Raw genomic sequence first — 8,569 nt, 5'->3', positions numbered from 1 at the left:
AGCTTAGAAAATGCTCAGAAACATGGCCTACAGGGAGCCTGTCCCAGGAATTAGTCTGGCCATTTACTAGATCTTGTTACTGGATTGCTATAATCCAGATTTGCCTTAAATCACCCAAATAATAACTAGAAGTAGAGATAATGAGAAGAAGACAGGATCTATGCAAAGCTCAGAGGGGATTTGTGGTCTTTAGGCCTTATCTACAGTGAGCTGCCAAATTCCCAGAGGTTCCTAGGACACCATCCACATTCCTACCTTGAAGGAAAATATCAGATGGGAATGAGGTCACTAGCTGAGGGCCCTGTCCTTGGCTTAACTGAGTTCAAGGGGTTTTTTGAATTTTTTTTTAATCAGTGATTTCGCTGAAGGCATGGATGGCATTGTTATAATTTTTAAAAATTAATTTATTTTTAGTTTTCAACATTCACTTCCATAAGATTTTGAATTCCAAATTTTCTCCCCATCTCTCCCCTACCCCCACCCCAAGACAGCGTGCAATTTGATGTAGGCTCTACCTATACATTAATATTGAACCTATTTTCACATGGTTCTAAATTGGCTGGTGGGGCCAGGTGGTACTTTGGACAGCAGGATCAGGATGAGACAACAAGATAGATGGCAGTCCTTGCATGACTCAGTCAGGGCATACAAGGATCAGCTGAAGGAATGAGGAACATTTAAATATTTAAATATCTGAAAAGAGAAGACATTGAGGCTGTCTTCAGATATTTAAAAGTGTATCATGTGAAAGAGGGCATGAACTTATTCTGTGTGGTCTTTGGGGGCAGAATTAGGAGCAGCAGGAAGAAATTGCAATTAGGACCAATGGATGTGAGGAAAAATTCCCCAAAGCCTGGAACTACCTGAAAGTTTAAAAATCAGCCTTGTTAGGGCATGGTCACAACCCTCGAGTTCATACACAGTGATGACAAGTGTTTTATTGATGTTACTGAAATCTAGGCTCAGTCGTCCACTGAGGGTAGTGAATTCATCATTACTGGGGGGGTCTTCAAATGAAGGCTAAAAGGAGGCTTGTTTGGGGGTATTTTTAGAGCTGATCCCTAGATTAGATGACCTGTGGGGTTTCTTTCAGCGCTGAGATGCTATAATTTTATAAGAAGCAAGGTCACCTTTTTATAGTCACTATCCCTGTTTAGGCAGTTAGGTGGTGTGGTGGATAGAGCACTGGGCCTAGAGTCAGGAAGACTCATTTTTGTGCGTTCAAATCCAGCTTCAGACACTTACTACCTGGGTGACCCTGGGCAAGTCACTTAATCCTGTTTGTCTCAGTTTCCTCATCTGTGAAATGAGCTGGAGAAGGAAATGGCAAACCACTCTAGTGTCTCTGCCAAGAAAACCTCAAATGGAGTCATGAAGAGCTGGATACAATGGGAAAAAAAATCCTTCTCTGGACATTTTCTGGTACATTACTATTCATGGGGCTTCTTAAAGACATTTCCAAAGGTTTTTAGGTATTAGCAAGAGCGGGTGATATGAGACCTCTTGAGGTCCTGCTACGTCTTTTTCTTTTCATCTTCACGAAGAATGCCTCAAGAAGAGGGGACTTTCTTCTCTTGTTTCCCCACCAAAGAGTGGCAATGGCTACTTATGTGCAGAAGCACATGACAGGGGGAGCCACATGCTTACACATATCCATAGAGAGGAGTTCAAGGACACTGTTCCTGAACACTCAGCTCTCTTCTGTAGAAGAGTATAGGGGATTTTTAATTCCTGAGGCAGGATGATGAATGACGATGAATGATGAATCCAGCCTCTGAGCAAAGATTCAGCGGGCAGCGCCAGCTTGGACAGTCATGTTGTCAGGTGACGGAGCCGAGAAGTTAGCTCACCTCCGGCTATGGTGTTAGTTAGCTCTCCTCTGGGGTTCCTAGCCAACTCTCTCTGTTCTTCTCTCATGCCCCGTGGAAGCCACTTTCAATTGTTAACAACTGTCTTTCACATTAGACTCATGTCTTCCTCCTTGAATGACTATCTATAGTTTGTGTACATGTCATTCTCCACCCCTACCCTTAACCCACAGAAAGAATGTAAGCTCCTTGAGGGCAAGAATGGGTCCATTTTTGTTTTTGTACCCTCGATGCCTAACATAGCACATAGTAGGCACATAATAAATGCTTGTTGACTAGAATTAAATTAAATAAGAAAATTGGATAGTGTTTCCTTTCTTTAAAAAAAAAAATGGCCAGGTGATGTTAAAATAACCAAAGAGATTTTCTGGCCAAGGCTGCAAATTGAATGGGCTTTTTGAGGTCTGCTTCCTCTTCCCCCTTCCTTACTGGACTTTGATCTAAATTAAATAAACACACTTGATTGTGTCAACTCTCATGCATCTGTATTTGACAGAACTTTTGTTGCACTGTTGTTTGTGTTGCTGATTGGTTATGATGAGCCCTGGGCAGATTAGGCAGGTGCCCACCTAGTGTGATGGTAGGAGGAGGCTTCCTCCCAGACCACCCTCCTGCCCCATATGCCTCTGTTCATGTCAGTTAGAGACTCTCTCTAGGGGACTGCCTATGGTATTCCCTGTGGCCTCCTGAAAGGTGTCACTAATTAAGATGTTAACAAGGTCTCCAATGGGGAGACACCTTTGGAGAAAAGACGGCCCGGGAGCAGTGAGTGAGTGGGAAGACACAAGGCTGAAAGAGTGGGAGAAGGCAGAAGGAAGAAGAAAGGGGAGAAGCAGAAGAAGGTGAAGGAAGGTGAGGAAAGAGGAGTTAGTAAGAAGACATAATTGTCTTCAATTATCTAGAGAAGTTACTAGGAGCAGTGGGTTGGACGTGTCAGAGAGGCAGGTTTCTTAATGCGGCTTTTCCTCATAATGGGAGGCCTGCTGGTGGAGGCTAGAGAGCCCCTTGTCAGGGATGTCATCAACCCGCCTGAATCAGCCTCTAACCTGTGGATGGTTGTGGCCAAATAGAGTAGGCTAGAGACAGAAGAGTCAGGAATCAAACAGAAGTTTAATTTCAAAGTTAGGGAAATAGCTTGCAGGCAAGGAGGGGAGGTAGATACATGTGGGCCCCTCGTTGGGGACCCGCTTTAGTGTGGGCAAATCTCAGTATTTATACCAATGACTGCGTAGGGAGCTGTAACCCTGACGATGAGGGGTAACGGCAATAATGTGACAAGTTTGATTCATAGCAAGGGGCTTCATGACCAGAACATGGTTACAGGCTCAGATAACACTTGGTGCTGGTCACAGAAATACAATAATTATGTGAAACAATTCTGGGATCTTGCTGTGGCTGAGATCATCCAGAGGGTGAGTGCAAAGGATTGTTGTTATGCCAAGCTCAGGGCACAGCCTGGTTGGTGGCCTTTGATTCTGTCTCTTAATATCTTGATAATGTCAAGGTAATTGTTGCCTATCTCTGAACTGTACTGTATGCCCCTGCAATCCTTTCTAGTTTTGAGACTGGGATTCTAACTTCAGAAGAGGAGAGAAAGGAGAGGCAAGAGGAGGAGGTGGAGGAGGAAGGAGGCAAGAGAAGGAAGGGTACAAGGGTAAAAGAGGAGAAGAAGAAGAAGTATTAGGTGGGAGGAGATGACTGACGAGGCCTTTCTAAGGCAGTAACCCAGGCAGAGAAAAGGGCTCAGCAATTTGAGGGAGGACCAGCAAAGAAAGCCCAGAGGGCTTAGTCCAGCTAAGCACCTGCCCCGTGTCTACTTCGCTCCCTTACTAACAGTATCAGGGAATTAACATCTTATCATGACTCTGTTTAGCAGCATCAATACCACAGTGTTCCCTGGCTCTGCAGAACAGACCCCCGGAGAGGGAGTTAACACGGCACCCCTGGCCAGCGGGCACATTCAGGAGCCTGCGTGGCTGTGTTATCTATTTGTGTCCAGAGTACACCTTGTGTGTTTACTCGAAAAGTACAGACACAGGTGCCCAGCACCACTGAACGGGGGCTGTTGACATTTAAAGAAGATTTTGGTCACTGTTTTCTGGCGAGAATTTAAAGTCCATGTAATCATGATCTCAGATGAAGTTAAAGTTAAAATAGATTTAACCAAAAGTGAAAAATAGAGAAACTATACTATGTGTCGGCAATATTACTCAGTATTGTCTTAAACCATTTAAAATACCTAGCCACTATAAAATACTTGAGTATATACCTGCCAAAACAGACACACGAACTGTATGAATATAAACATAAAACACTTTCTATACAAATAAACTCAGATCTAAATAACTGAAGACCTAAATAATTTGTTCATAGGTAGGTAAAGCCAATATAATTTTTAAAATGACAATTTACCTGACGATCTATTTATTCAACGTCATTCCGGTTATATTACTAAAGAATTATTTTACTGAGTTAGAAAAAATAATAATAACAAAGTTCATTTGGAAGAGCAAAAGGTCAGGAACTTCAAAGAAATCAGGAAAAAAAGATGTAAAAGAAGTAGATTCAGCAGTATCAGACCTTAAACTATATTATAAGGGAGAGCATTGCTGAAGTGTAAAAACGATCATTTTGATTATTTTAAATTAAAATTTTCTTGTGTAAATAAAACCAATGCAGCCAAAAATAGAAGGAATGCAGAAAACTGGGGAAAAAAACTTTCGGAGACAATTTCTCAGATAGGATGTGATTGGGTTGAAATATTGCTGTGGTGTAGGAAATGATGAACTGGTTTATTTAGAAAAACATGGAAAGATTTGGACTTATGAAGGAAAATGCTGTCCAGAAACAGATGAAAGGTAGAAATCAGCATAGTGTTACATGTATGTGTATGAGTATATATATGTATATTTATAGATATCTATGTATACGTATATATATCCAAGCTTAGTTGTAGCCTTCTTTAGGGTGGGGGTAGAGGAGGGAGGGGAAAAAAAATAAAGTAAAAAGCACACAGCAGAGAACAAAAGAAAACCAACAAGGAAGCAAAGAAAAGCCAGACAGTTTTGAAAACAATGTGCAGTATTTATTTTATAGGTTTTCTTGAAATGGAATTTTATTGTTTTATATTGAATCCTCTCTTATGGTCTGCTGTGTATGTGGTAATATTTTTTTCTTTTCTCATTTTGTATTTAAGTTTAAAATTAAAAAAATTTACCCCTCTCCCCCAAAAAGAAGAGAATTTCAAGTCCAACAGAGTCCTCCCAACTTATCCAAGACTGAGGCTCTGAAGAGAACACAAAGCTGTGACCCCCTCTCCCATCTGCCCTTGCAGACATCTGGAAGGAGGGGACCTTTCTGTACGGCGGCCTCAGTTAATCTTTAGTATGAGTGGTATCTCCTTGGGTTACCACTTAAGGCCCTTCCTAACCTGATGGCAGCTCACTTTCGGCTTTGACACTAATGTGTTATTGTATGGCCTTGACTAAGATACTTCTCCTCACCGTGACCTGGTTTCCTTTTCTATAAAATAAGCTTTCAAGCACCTTCCAATCCCCAAACTAGGAATCTGTCTTTGCATACTTACTGGCGTTAATAGAAGCATATTGTCCCAAATGAAAAATGGACAGCACTACCTCACTCTACCCGTGCCAGGACACATCTGGGGCCATATCTGAGGAAGGGCATTGACAAGGATGTCCCCAGGAGGGCCACCAGGATGAGGATGTTTAGAAAAGATTTATGGAGGGATACAAATCTTCAAGTATATGGAAAAAAACATGTGGAGGCTACCTTCCATAGGATTATTATAAGGAGGCAGGTCTGTGGAAAAACTTCTATATGGGGAGACTGAGGCAAGTCTAACTCCCTGATATTTTCCATTTGGTGACTGAACCAGGAAAAGCTAGCCATTCTTTGGGCTATTGAGAGTGGGGAGAAGTGGTTTCTAATGCTTTGATGAAGCATAGCCAAAGTCAACTCCTCCTCTCTGAGAACAGTTCTATTGACTCCATGCCCGTGGAAGCAAACAACATGACTGTCTAGGTAACCTGGAGATAGGACTTCAAGCCCCAACTCTGTTTTCTGCTTTGTGTTTCTTTCCCTGAGCACAGTTGACCGAACAGTAATCCCCAGACAGCTGTTTCTAGCCTCGGTGACTGCCTTCTGAGCTTAAGAGTTTGGGAATGCTATCCTGCTTCACCTCCAAGCCAGGAAAAGTAATCAGAGGTGAACATCAGAGGTGTTGCTAAGGCTGCAATGGTGAAATAAGGGATGATGATAATGATGATGATGATGATGATGTCCGAAGTGCCCTCAGGGAAGGGGATGAGACAGGGATGCATAGAATTAGGATATGTAGCAAGGATCCCCTAGAACACTCTGGAACCCTCCATACCTTGGGTTCTTACGGGGTGTTTCAGGTAATTATAATTATTTAAACAGTGGCTCAAGCATTCTTTGTTCACAGATCAGGCAGAAATCAGACATCAAAGAGCAATGTATTTAATGAAGACAAAATAATAAGGTGGGCATAAGCATTTAAAGGTGTCACTTTCCTATCCCTAGGGCTCAAGCACCCAGACCACACCACAGGAGGAGATGCAAACAGCTGTTTCCCTGACAGAACTATAGATACTTTGCCAGGTGTTTGAGCAGAGACATTTGAAATCTCTGCAGAATACAATGGCTGGAATTTGGAATCTTTTTTCTGGGGGAGAGTGGAAGCATGGGAGGGAGGCAATCTAATTTGGTATAGACTTTATTACGTGATCACTACAATCAACAAACAATCCTTGAGTTTCTCCCTATTCCCTACTAAGGAAAGTTCAGACTGTCTCTGGCATTCGAGGCCTTCCATAATCTGGAGCCACTTTACCTTTCTGGTCATTTTATCTCAGTCCCTTCCACATGCTTTCTGCTACAGTCAAACTGAACTGCTTTGGTCTCCCAAATGACCACCGGGTTCTCCAGCCTTTGGGCCTTTGCTCACGCTATTTCCTATGCCTGGAATGCCCTTCTTTCTTTCTATCAAATTCCTACCCATTCTTTAAAGTCCAATTCCATTTAATTACCCAATTTCCATTCTTCCTCTGGGTGTGCTTTGTCTCTCATGGTTGGGAATTACTTTGCCTTTTGTACTTCACATGGCATTTGTTTTTTTCTTTTGGGCAGTTAGGGTCATAGGCTCATAGACTTAGACTGGAAGGAGCCTTCCAGAGATCGAGTCTGACCTCTGCATTTTACAGACCAGAAAACTAAGCCTCTGTCAAATGTGCCTATCGAGTCAGTGTAGTTACCTATATTTGTGTCTTCCTCTCATATGTCCACGTCATCTGAAGATTAGATAAAGCAACTGGGGATGTTTAGCTTGGAAAAAAGAAGCCTCAGGACACACAAGCCAACTGTCTTTAAGTCTTCAAGGTACTATCATATGCAGGAGAGATTAGATCTATGCAAAGGGGACGCTTCAGGTTGATGTTGGGAAAGACTTCCTAACATTTTGAGCTATCCAACAGTGGCCTGGGCTGCCCCTGGAGCTGGTGGGTTCCCCCTCCTTAGAAGTATTCCAGCAGAAGCTGAAGGACCACTCTTTGGGTAGATTGTAACATTGGAATAGGTACAGTGTAGGTAAAAACATCTTTTTGTGCACGGGTTATTCCAGAGAGCCTATGAGATCCCTTCCAGTGCTTGGACTCTGTGGATACTGGGGCTAGAGTCTCAGGTCCTGTTTTCAAAACCCTCCTCTGTGTGACTTTGGATAAATCACTTAACCTCCCTGGACCTCAGTTTCCTCATCTGTAAAATGAAAGGTTAGGGTTAGATGACTTCAGTGGATCCTTTTAGCCCAGGACTCCAGGCTGTGGGAGATTCTATCCAGCTAAAGGGCTTTGGAACCTGGCTGAGCTGAACAACCCACTTACGTCAACCCTCCAAGGAGTGGGTCAGCTCGGTCTCCAAAAGGCTTACTCTTAGCCCCTTCGCTTCATGTTGATATTTTTTATCCCAAGTAACTCAGGAAGCCAGACTCACAAGCCATAGAAGGGAGGGACTGGGCACCCACCCGGATGAACTGGGGGGTCTTTACAGTATTAGAATGTATTCTCAGCATGGAGCATGGAATCCTTCCCTCAGGAGATGCTCAGTAATAAATGTCTGAGTTTAGTTGGGCCAAGGACAAAGAGGCTTCCTTCCATTTCACTGAATACACCATTGGCATAAGAAGAAAACTTTTACTAGTGAATCGAGTTTCATCAAGTAACAAAGACAGGCAAGGTTCACCTTGCAGATGCTTCTAGTGCAGGGGGTTTCCACCTTGGGGTGTGTGCGTGAGAGAGAGGCAGGAAGGGGGATCAGAAGCTTGTCAAGTGAGTATGGGAATATTTGGTAAAAATCATATTATCCTGCTGAAATATTCCAAAAGTAAAAATGACAACAATAACAGCTAGCATTTATACAGTCCTTCAAGGCTTGTAAAGCATTTTTTCTTTTTTTTTGCTTCTTGGTGAGGCAATTGGGATTAAGTGACTTGCCCAGGGTCACACAGCTAGTAAGTATCAAGTGTCTGAGGCCAGATTTGAACTCAGGTCCTCTTGACTCCAAGGCTGGAGCTCTATCCACTGTGCTACCTAGCTGCCCCATTGTAAAGCATTTTACAAGGTAGCTTGGTGGTACAGTGGCTAGAGTGTCTCAGTTGGAATTGG

Source organism: Vombatus ursinus, unplaced genomic scaffold, assembly GCF_900497805.2.
Source record: "Vombatus ursinus unplaced genomic scaffold, bare-nosed wombat genome assembly UNPS02009173.1, whole genome shotgun sequence".
Lineage (NCBI taxonomy): Eukaryota > Metazoa > Chordata > Mammalia > Diprotodontia > Vombatidae > Vombatus > Vombatus ursinus.
The sequence above is the reverse complement of the archived record's forward strand: the minus strand, read 5'-3'. Positions refer to the sequence as shown.